The 12579-nt window shown below is 39.2% G+C and overlaps 1 protein-coding gene across 6 annotated transcripts in view; it reads right to left on the bottom strand.

Annotated features, from left to right (window-relative positions):
* Positions 1-12579, bottom strand: part of NAALADL2 (N-acetylated alpha-linked acidic dipeptidase like 2) — a 1264638-nt gene that overhangs the window by 604027 nt on the left and 648032 nt on the right. The gene's annotated exons all lie outside the window — the stretch shown is intronic.

The following is a 12579-nucleotide window of genomic DNA, read 5'->3' as shown; positions in this document are numbered from 1 at the left end:
TTATATTTGTCAAAAAAAGAGGATACCCTTCAAAACACCTCAAATTTCTTTGAAATGGTAGAAAGAACTATTATAGAATATCTTAAAAAAAACTTTAAATACTAAAATTATTATAAGGAAGAGTAAATCATTATTGCTGAAACGATTTTGTATAAAAATTAGTAGGAAGTATGCATTTTTGCAATAGTAACAATTCAGGTTAAAAACTACAGAGGAGTTTTAAGACAGTAAGACAAAATGTAAAGCATAGGTTATCATTAAATTAGCCAAGAATTAACTAAGTCCCTTTTTCAGTCTCAATAGCTTCATCTTTGAGCCTAGATTTATAAATTTAGTGTCATGAAAGGTCCAATGAAAGAAGAAATCATTTTTTCTTGTAAGAAATAATTATTATCCAATGTTCTCCAAACTCAGAAATTATAAAATTAACTCTGCTGATGCTGAAGATAACCTGTCCACAAAGTCCTTAACATTAGATCTTTCAGTGGGTTTACATCTATTGATTGCCACCACTAAGTAGGTAACCTAGGGAACAGAATTATTTTTTTCTAAATTGGAGAGATAAGAGCAGCCTACAGAATTAAAATTCCAGATGGCTAAAGAAAGAGTTAATATGTCCACAGGCACAAGAACTATTGCAATAGAGGGGGTGAACGAGCATCAAGACATGGTAAGGGCAGCCCGGGTGGCTCAGCGGTTCAGTGCCGCCTTCAGCCCAGGGCCTGATCCTGGAGTCCCGGGATCGAGTCCCACGTCGGGCTCCCTGCATGGAGCCTGCTTCTCCCTCTGCCTGTGTCTCTGCCTGTCTCTCTCTCTCTCTCTCTGTGTCTCTCTGTCTCTCATGAATAAATATATATATTTTTTAAAAAAAGGCATTGTAAACACTGGCTACAGAAATTTTGGTACCACCTACATAAAAAATAAGGGGTCCAAGGGAACTTATCCTGCCTATTGGCAAATACTAGATCCTCAAAAACCTTTCCCTATCCAAGGATGAACTAAAAGATTGAAGATGTAATACGAAAAAATAATGCAGTGAGTAAGGAAAAGAGAGCATGGTGGTGAAAAAAAAAGGGGGGGGGGTTTGGGGAAAAAGTATAATACCTGTTAGTGAAGAACATTAAGACTATTATATTGAAATCATATAAAACTATAAGGTCTCTTCTAAATCTTGTGATTTTTTTTTTTGTGGGAGATACATATCAAAACTACTAAAAATGACAAGACACCTAAAAACACAATGGCAAAGTCAAAACCAACATCTGAAGCATTTAAATCCCAGAGTTGGTGCTGGAGAAAAACAAATCAGGAATGTAGAGAATTGACCTGAAAAGCGCTCCAAAAAGAAAGAGGGGAAAAATGAGCAGAACAAGCAGCGCACTCCTGTGTATGCAGGGAATTGCATTTACTAAGAAGCAACAGAGGAGGCTGTCACAGGTGCTACCAGTGGCTATCTCCAGACTGTGCCGTCATGGAGGGCCTTCACTCTTATTCCTTGTATTTCTCAAGGAATACAATGAAGACTTTTTACAGCCAGTACCTATTACTTTTATAATCAGAAAAAGTAAAGACACACAGCTCACCTTGTCTGTCCTATCTATCTATCTATCTATCTATCTATCTATCTATCTATCTATCATCTATCTTCACTGACGGAATGGCTTTGTCTACAATGACCAATCCCTGCTGTCTGGTCTTAGGCTGGAGGCTTTGTAAACCCGCTACCTTTATATTACAACGATGAAGCTTAATTAACCCAGGTTCTATTTCTCCCTTTCGATCCTGCATAACTCAAAATTCTATGAAGCTGAAATTTAAAATCAATTCCAGCTTGTTAGCATGCCATACGGGCCGATTCTTAGTTTTCACCATTCAAGAAGGAGAATGCCTCCCACGTCTTCAGTCATAACGAAGAGGAGATTAGCCCCAAGATCTAATATTTTTGTTATTCTTTTGAATTATTTTTAAGCGCTTTCAAAAGTTATCCGTTATATTTTCACTTACTTTCTCTTCATGGAAATTTAAATTTAAAATTCCTTTAAATTTTCATGAAGACAATAAAAACATCAGTGTGGTTTCTACCATAATGCATTGCAAACAACAAAGCCAACGCGGTGTTGAGGAGGTAACACCAGCTCTGACGTTAAACAAGCTCCGAATCTCAGCTCTCCTATTTACTAACTGTATGTCATCAGGCAAGGAGATAATCACTGAGTGGAGCTTCTACATTGTTAAAGAAGAAGCAACCCTAACTGCTAAAACATTTATTTCCCAAATCCTGTGCAGTGCCTTCCCTGTACCAGACACTCTCCTATATATAGGTACTTCAGGATTTGATTAATTATTTTCTATAAAGGGTATTTACCAATTTGAAAAGTACATATATCCCAGCTGGTCAGTACTAGCTCCTCCACAAAAGTGACTTTTAAATGCGAATGCTAGATTATTGTTTTCTCTTTTTCCTAACATCAACAATTAAATTGCTGGAACCCTTAATATTTAATGCATATTGAGATGCCATAGTCAGGGATCCCTGAGTGGCTCAGCGGTTTGGCGCCTGCCTTTGGCCCAGGGCGCGATCCTGGAGACCCGGGATTGAATCCCACATCGGGCTCCCGGTGCATGGAGCCTGCTTCTCCCTCTGCCTGTGTCTCTGCCTCTCTCTCTCTCTCTGTGACTATCATAAATAAATAAAAAAAATAAAAAAATAAAAAAATAAAAAAAAAAGAGATGCCATAGTCATGCTGTTTTTGTCAACTGTTTATTAATGGCACAGGGTAGAGTTAGCAGTTTTGCAGCTAGCCTATTTTCAGAAATGGCAAAAAGCATGCCTGATTAAAACATTTTCGGTGGAAAGAATCGATTTTTAGAGTCAAAGAGAATAACCAATGCTCTTGTCTAATACATGTCATTGCAACTTCTCTTTGCATGAGTTAATATAGCTGAATATTTGAGTGCATTAAAACGTGGAGAACATGTATTGACCACCTACTGCAAGAGAGACACATATTAGGTATTCTGTGTGTGTATGTGTGTGCACGTGAGTATGTACACGTGGATGATTTTTCAGTTCTCATTATGACCTTTCAAAGTGTAACACTATTGTGGGAAGAAACTGAGGCAGGTTGTCTTGCCAGAGTCACGGACTGTGTCATGGTGGTGTTCAGTGTCAGATCTCCCAGGCTCCAAGGCCTGTAGTATTTCCTCTAGAAAGATTAAAATTATCCAATTTTAAGACATATTTTAAAACAGAGAATTTCCAAATACACACGATCATGGATTATCAAAAGCTAAAGTGTGACATAGGGTACAAAAAGATTCTATAGCATAGATGAAAAAGATATACTAATGACAGGTATTCATATCTCTCTTAAAACAGAATTTGACAAGTTAAAATACCTTTCAAACAGCCAAATCATGTGAAAATCAAATATTAACAGAAGATTTATCACTCTCATTGAATGGAATGAAGACCTATCCACAGACCCAACTTGTCTCTATAAAATACTGAATAAGCTACAACTGCAAATGTTACCTGACATACGTTACAGTTCAATGAATCGATGAGAAATTATTCAAACTGTGTTTTGAAAAAAAAAAGAATTGAGGCTATAGAGCATAACCTATAAAAAGGTATTGGCTCTAGACGCAGACTCGAGTCTAAATCCAGATTCTGCTCCTTACTAGTACCTAAGACTAATCTCTTAACAGTTCTGTGCCTCAATTTCTCCATGTGTGAAAAAAAAAAATGACAGTACTACTTCATAAGGCCATTGAGAGGGTTAAAATAAGAGGCAGGTACATATCAAGAGCTCAGCAAATACTAAAGGTGTAGGATGTCTATAATTGAGAAGCGTAATATTTTAAAGGTAAAAAATATTGAATCAGAAGTTCCTCATCATAAGTGACAGGTGAATCCCAAGCACTTTAGATTGAACAACAGTAACTGCCATTTTGTTTAATTCGTTTAGAAAACGTCTCAGACTTGGATGCACAAATGAGAAAGGGTTAAATTTTTTAGGGAAGACAAGAGTAGTACCAAATGCATGGATAGTGCCAAATGCATGGATATAGCTACAGAGCATTGACTTTTCGGCGTAGGTTGAGAACGTATGCAGCAAGCCGTGTGCTAGGCACCAGGGGTCTGGAACTTAAACGAGACTTCAGAAGCTTACCAACAAATCCTGAAGACAAGAATGCCAACACCCATGGCCTTTCTTCCCATCGGTGCCATATTTTCAAGTCTTCAGAGAAAATAACAACATATAAAACGTTCTCCGAGGGATGTTGAAGGTTCTCCTGACCCCCTAAATCACGTCCTCGTACGCTTCTGTCAATGCCTAACATGCCTCAATCTGGAATAAAAAGGTGAGGTCCCCTGTTACACAATAAACACTCTCTGGAAGCAGAGCACAGGAAGCCACGAAACGCTTAGCTCCAGGTTGGTTCATGTAACTGCTTGGCTAAGGCTCTGCGAATTCGGAGGGGAAAGGAAACTGGGCGAAAATTCCCAACGTCGTCCCCTCAGATGGGATTTTGTAAGCACATCTGTTTCCCAACCCTCTCCACACACCGCAGCTGCTCTGTCCATACTTTCTAATGAGATGTTAGAGTTCTAAATTGTACCAAGTGTATACATACATCTCTTGGAGCACTTCACGTTGCAGATCGCACTCAAGCTTGGTCACCCCCACACTCATTCCCAGGTCATGGTGTCATCTGGACCTCTACTCTCTCTTAGGCATCTCCCATCACTGCATTGTTCTCGAAGGCCAAGTGGACTGTGCAGCCATCCCTCACCTATGCCTCACCCATGACCTCAGGCCTTTGGCTCCCCTCCTACACAGACTCCCGCCCGCTGCTGCAGTGGCCCACCTGCTGGGGACCTGCCCGGGGGCAGTTGACAAGCGCTGATAACAGAACAGCTGTCACTCAGATTCTCCTGGTGAGATCTCCAAACAGTCTTCAGCAGATTCTCCAGACTCCAGGAGAATCCAGATGGCCACTGGGGAGGCGGCCTTCTGCAGCTGGAGCCACCGGAGCTGACAGCTAGAGGTCACGGCCCAGCACACTCCCCACAAACGGGCAGCAGCCGGGCCTAGAACGGCCACCCCGAGAAGAGCGCCTTCCCAGCTGCCACACCACACATCTGGGGCTCTGCCTTGAGACTTATCCTTCGTGGTAAACTGAAATCCTTCGACGGCCCCACAGGCAGTTCCAAGTCCACTGCAGCCATTCCCTAGCTCCCCTGCAGCTATGCAGGAAAGTTCTTCACTCTTCTGAAACCTACCTACAGCCCATCATTCCTGGTTTTATCACCCCATCCTCAGCACATGATTTACTGCAAAGAGAATATGCGAGATAATGAGGCAGGAACTTCCAGAGCTTGTGCCACCCACACCAATATACGTATCTGTGTCCACGTCTCTCCTTTCTTCCACGAACACGCTTCAGTAACTGTCCTCTGAGTCCCGGGAAAGCCAAACCTCTTCCCATGGCCGACAGCTCCTCCTCATGATCAGGCTCCTGTCGAACCCTCCATCCTCTCTCACATTGCTCCCTTCACCTTCAAGATCCTGTAAGGATTATACCTCAATCTCCAGAAATCATTGCGCTGGGCCACATTTCTCTTTGGCATATATATATATATTTTTTCCCTCTGCGTTGAACACTCTTCATTGCCTTCATTGCTTCATTAATTCCCAATTGCTTTTTGGATCTCAATTTACCGCTAATCCTGACCCTTTGAATTTAGACATCCGTGTACCTGCACCTTCAGCACCGCCTCCTGCCGTCATTACAGTATGGAGTAGCTGCCTGTTACGTAATTAACGGTCCCATAGACCGTAAGCGCTCCGAGGACAGGGCATGGTCTTATGCAGAGCTCATCCTCCAGACTCACACGAATACCCGACACGTGATGGATACCAAACCCCTTTTTCAATGAATAGTTACTTTTATAACTTATGCCTGACGCTAAGGGCCAGAATTAAGGTAGATACTTGGAATGAATTACCTCATTTAATCTTCACAAGGATCCTACTAGATTTTTACAATTATTACTCTGAAACCAGGCACTGAGGGCTCCAGCCATGTGTGAAAAGTTCTCATCTAGATAAAAGACAGAACTAAGAGTCAAACCCAGTCTGAATTTCAGTCCGTTTATCTAGCCATATAATCTCCTCTGCTAGATTGTAAGCCACTAGGGGAATAAGCTCATGTCCCGTCTATTTACATCATTAAATTTATCCATTCGTTTATTCATCACCACACTGTGCTTTACCACCCGATTAGCCCTAGATACACACTAGTTGACTGAATTATAAACTTCTGCCATTTTTGTTATTGTTACTTCTTTGTTAGATTTTTGTGTCTTTCTTTTGACTCAACTACAAAGGGTGCAGAAGTAACTTGCGATGCATATTTTTTTAAGAAATTTTTTTTTCCTATGGAGAAATGAAATTTGAAGACAAATGTAAGCCTTAAACATGAGAACAGATATAATTCGGTGATAAGCACCTACTCCGTTTCAAATGAAGACAGGGTTAGAGGTAATGAATTTAAATTACAGAAAAAATGAGTTAGGTTAGAAGTTGAACAAAATTCTCTGAATGTGAATAATGAAATATAAGAAAATGATATCAAAGGAAGATATATGGATCGCCATCTGTGTAGCATTTGAAATGATGTAGATAGAGAATATCAATTTGAATAGCAGAGACATAAGAAATAAATTACCTCTTCTAGGTTATGATTGTATGTTTCCATCCTTCTTATCTGCTAATGATGACTTTTATATTTCTAAGAAAGATCCAATTGTATGTATAAGGGGGGTGGGGAGAACGTTTCCACGATACAAATTACAAAGTAGAAAGGAATTCAAATTTCATTCTCTCATTGAGTCACTTTTTCAGGTATTACACAAATATCCAATGTTTTACCATTATCAGAACAGGAATATATTTTGAACAGGAGAAAAGCACTAATTGTCAACAGAATGAATAAATCTGAGGGTAAACCTACCTATTTTATTCCTAAATATGATGGCTTGTATCAGTCATCTAAGTATTTAATCAAAATATTTGCTTGGAAAATCTAATTTCCACCGGGAGACTTTCAGACAAAATATCCCTCACTGTCAAAGGGAAGATTTATATTTGCTTTTAATCTCATTGGATAGAAAAATTCGGAAAGAAAGACATATTTCAATTCTTCCAGCCAAACACACTTAAAATAGTTAATTTGTATGACCTTTCAAAACTATTTGTAAAAAGGAGGGAGGGGCAAATAAAACCAACTCTCTTTCTTTCTTTCTTTCTTTCTTTCTTTCTTTCTTTCTTTCTTCTTTCTTTCTTTCTTTCTTTCTTTCTTTTCCTTTTTCTTTCTTTCTTTCTCTTTCTTTCTTCTTCTTTCTCTTTCACTCTTTCTTTCTTCTTTTCTTTCTCCTCTCTCTTTTTCTTTCTTTCTTTCTCTTTCTTTCTTTCTTTCTTTCTTTGTTCTTTTCTTTCCTTCTTTCTCTTTCTTTCTTTTCTTTCTTTCTTTCTTTCTTTCTTTCTTTCTTTCTTTCTTTCTTTCTTCTCTCTTTCTTTCTCTCTTTCTCTTTGAGTTTAAAATATTTACCTTGTCCCTGTAGTGTAATTTACCTACTTATGTACTAGAGCTCTAAAAGCAAACTACCAGTAGCAAACACATTCACAATCTTTTATCCATATTACCTAAATCCAAAATGTTCTGGAAACCAAAGCCATTTTGTGTAACTTTGCAGTGAAGGCATTTGGCGACAAAACCTCAATCGTTACTTCATTAGGCTACTTGGAATTGAAGATGTCTCACAAAAAATTAATGTTTGGCTGCAAAAATATTAATATGCTTTATTACTCATATCACCCAAAACCCTGTGGGGGGTATTAGGTACTGTATTACTACAATATGTAAATCTAAAAAAAATCCTACAACACCTAGATCCCAAACATACCTGGCCCCAAGGGTTTTGGACAAGGAACTATGTGCTTGTACCATGCAGTGATTGCACATGACCCACGTTAGCCCCTTTCAGCATCTACTCACTATTTGATAGCTTCTCTTAGTCTGCATACCTCTGTTTTAGAGTACCAGTGCTCTAAAACAGGCACTGCACAACTTGCTAGATTGCCTTTTAACCTATTGAACCTCAGCGCCTCAGTCTCTTCTTGTATGTGAGATGTATTTTCCCTTCCGGCATTTGCTTCCCACTCCATCTACTGCCTCGAGATCTCCTTAGCTATCTCCAGGCAACTTAATTCTCTAGCATAGCCCTTTACTCCCAGACATTTGGAGAAAAAGTTAAAAAAAAAAGGGGGGGGGGGGGAGGGAAGGGAAAGAAACAGAAAAGAAAAAAGAAAAATGGGATCCTTGGGTGGCGCAGCGGTTTAGCGCCTGCCTTTGGCCCAGGGCGCAATCCTGGAGAGCCGGGATCGAATCCCACGTTGGGCTCCCGGTGCATGGAGCCTGCTTCTCCCTCTGCCTGTGTCTCTGCCTCTCTCTCTCTCTCTCTCTCTCTCTCTGTGACTATCATAAATAAATAAAAATTAAAAAAAAACATTAAAAAAAAGAAAAAAGAAAAATTATCTAATGGAATGAAATTAATAAAATGGTAAAATGCTTTTTTGGAAAGATAATATTTGTCAATTTTATCGAGCAACTTAAGAATTGGGTCAACATTTTACCATGTACTCCCACTTGTAGGAATCTAGTCTGAAGAAGCAGCATTTCTAAATATAAAATAAATTTTATGCACAAGGTTCTTTATAGCAGTAATATTTATAAGGTCGAAAAATGGAGATAATTTACATACACAGTAATGAGAAAGAATTAAATAAATTACATTACGGTATGTCGCTTTATAGCATGATATGCAACCATTATAAATAATAACAAATAAGAATAAGTAAAAATACAATTAGGAAGATTGTGTTACAAAAATGTACTGATACAAAATTAGGTTAAATAAACTGAGTAAAATAATTTTTAATGTGGATGCAACTTCTTTCCTTGAAGCATGCATAACTGTACAAAGAAAATATCAACATGATTATTGTGGTGGGACTAATGAAGATATATTTTATTTTCTATATTTTATGCATTTTTAACTTTTCCATAAAGGAAGAATATCATTGTATATTGGGAAGTATTTTTTCTTTAATAGAAAAGAAAGAGACACGTTTAAGACTACTAGATTTTATAATCTGATCTTTAGTCTGTTAATCATTTTATAAGGGTCAGTTTCTGTGAATTCTATTATTAAGTTCTCAGAACAAAAGCTTGGCTGGGCGTATATCAAGGGGATTCTCTTTCATGAACATTTCTCCTTGCCCATCAAAGACGTATTTACCTTGAAAAATACATACATACACATACATAATACATACATGTATATGACCATAAATATGTAAAAGTACATGTATGTGTGTGCATCCAGAAATTATCTTTAAAACTGAAGCCTTATTTGATGAATCATTTCAAGTAAATATCATTATTTTAACTGACTTATGCAAATACAAGGTCACTGTGACTTTTAACTGCCAAAGCTGGTAGTCACACCAGACTCTCCAGAAAGTAAATCTGCTAAATAGTGTTGCCCTGCATCAATCAAGACTTTAATTGGTAGCAGATTTTAAAGTATGAGGTCATTTCTGAAGAACAGCCTCATTACTGTGAAAAATCCCATTTAGCATCTCCAGAACAAAAAAAAAAAAAAAAGAAAAAGAAAGAAAAAAAGAAAAAGAAAGAAAGAAAAGGGCTGCATTTTTTTTCTCTTCAGAGAAGCTTACAAAAACGTGCATCACAGTGCATGCAATCACAGATGGCTTAAAGAGGACCAACTTTACCTTTATAGAGGGTAAGTTCCCTCTTACCCCCCCTGACCAGCCTGCCTGGCTCTATCTAGGTGCCCTAATCAGACCAGGTGTAGGATCTACAGCTGGGACCACTTACCTGCCACCTGCAGCCTCAGTGCTGCCTTAACCTGTCTCTCCCGGGGGAGTTTAGAGCACTGGGGTAGCTGAGCATATTGAAGGATGTCCCATGGCCATTTAAGGTAGACACACTCACACGCCCAATACCCACAGGAGGGTGACAACTGCCTCAGAGCTGCCTGCCTCCCCTCAGGTCAACGCCGCACCCGGCCTTATATGGTGCCTGAACTTTTTCTTTGTGTTCTCTTGGGCTTTCTTTCTTTTGAACTAAAATGGCCTTACTTTGGCTCTTTCAAAGCCCGGGAGCTCTGGCCCCTGGGATATTCTTGCTTCCCACCTCACCTTACCTGCCCTCTCCTCGCCCTGAAGAGTTGGCTCACCCTGGTAACCAATCTGAAAGATGGGCTTTCCACCTGCCTTGCTTCTGCCCACTACTTCCATTCCTTCCCCCTTAATAACTGAACTTTGGGTCTGCAGACAGTTTTCAGCAGCTTGCCCTACGCTGGCGTTGCGGTTCTAATATTTACTGCGCTGTTACAACGAGCTGCTCAGGGCTCACTCTTAACATTTTCCTCCAGGACTGAATTTCTATCTTGTTCATAAAATTGTACTCTCAGACCAGCAGCCTTTTGTTGTTGTTGTTGTTGTTACTGGTATTACCTAAATATCTACTTATTTTCTTGACCCACATTTCTTTAGACATCTACCTTTGGCCGACACTTGCTTTTTATCCTTTAGTGACTATTCATAGGATCTTCCAGAAATTACTGACTCTGTTCTGAGAAATATTATCTCCAGAGTCTGGACATTATTGCTATGGGCCTCTGGTTGCCAGACGAACTTGGGTTTTAAGATTTACATCTTTCTTTTTTAACTGATTTTTCGCCAGCAATTTTTAATCACTTTATTTAGCTAAAATGGTGGCTGTTTTATTAAAGTGGTCATATGCCTGCAAAAATCCTACAAGGTTTATAGTACTGGTTATTAATTCATGCTTACTATACAAATCTGTGTTTATATGTGCTAGTGTGCACATCATTCTTTGAGAGGAGCCTGGGGATATTAGCAAAGGAAATTCAAGGATCTTCCCATTACTGTAAAAAGAAATATATGCCTTCATTCATCTTCCAAACACAATGAATTATCAATATTCTCGGCAAGTACGTTAAATGATTTTGAAACAAACCTCTCACAGGTAATGATGATGCTCTGTTAGAATTCTTCTCATTAATGGAGAATTAACTCATTCCTCCCAATGGGAAAATCTGCTCTCTAGAATATTTATGGGGATTGTAATTGTAGAAGTTTAAACTGTTGAGGGATATTCTTTGTTGAACAGAACTGATCATTTGCATTAGTAGTAGGACAGGAGCAATCTATTTGTCAAATAAAGAGCTACAGACAACAGAAGGAAACAATTACTTTATATCTCAATGATATGACATTAAAACAAAGAGAAAAGGGCAAAGCAGTCATCAGTTAATGCAGACTATCACATTTTTACTCTATGTACTTATATTTTGTGACTTAGGATTTGAACTCTAATATGGTCAAACCTATTAAATCATTATTTTTGTTTAACGTATATCTGTCTTATTATTCTGATAAAATTTATAGGCTTTTTTGTTCTGTTCTCTTTTCGGTTGTTACTTGTTACCTCGGTATCAGCCTAGCAGGGAGAAAGAAGAGCAAGCACACTAGATTGGGAAAAAAAAACAAAAAAAGATATGGGTCAATGACAAAAGGCATATTTAAGGATTTAATGAGTTCAGTTTTTGCCTCTTTTGAAGGCTAATTGCTCACTGGAATTCCCTGGGGTGAGCCACCTCTGGGAACGGCACTTGGTTAGGACTGCTGTGGATGTTGGACTGAAATGTAACCAGTGTTCACAAAATCCAGGCTATGGCAACGGGCTAAGACCCGGAGGGTAGACAGGTACTGGCCACGTTCTCACTTAGGGTGCAGGTGGTAAGTGTGAAAGAACAGCGAGGTGTACTATCAGATGGAAGTTACTCCTTCGTTCCTCAGTACTGCACTTTACCTCCTGTCTTTAACACTCTACCCCCACTCCGCATCTTCAGGTCAGCTTTGTGGACTGCTAGAATGGAGCCTGCATTTCTACTCCTACTCCGCTGTTCTGTTTTAATTCAACAGGTCTTCTAATGCTAGAAGTTGGGAAAAATAATAACGAGCTACCGTTGTTATCTGAGGTAACCATAATGTACTCAAAATACCAGATGCATAGAATCAATGCATTCAAGACGGTTGTGTATTTTTGAGGTACAAAACCGTCAAGAAAGGGAAGAAAAATAAATGTGGGCAGCTAATGGCACTGATAATGACTTCGCTGCATGGTTGAGGTGGACTAGCATCTTCGCTTTCAGGAGATACAATAGAAATGCACATACTAGTAGCCCCACAGCCGGGACACAAATAAACAGAAAGTGGCAAGTACAGCTGACACGTCGGCTACAAGGGACCCTGAAGCTATCAAAGAGAATTCTCCAAAGGAGTTCAGGTTCGTTATTGATGTGTCACGTAGCACTTGAGACGGATTGCAGGAGTTCAGGGGAAGGAAACTAATTTGAGACAGACGTAAACTCTGATCGTGGACAAACCAGGCACG

Source organism: Canis lupus, chromosome 34 (genome assembly GCF_003254725.2).
Source record: "Canis lupus dingo isolate Sandy chromosome 34, ASM325472v2, whole genome shotgun sequence".
NCBI lineage: Eukaryota > Metazoa > Chordata > Mammalia > Carnivora > Canidae > Canis > Canis lupus.
This window is presented reverse-complemented; position numbering and strand designations above follow the sequence as displayed.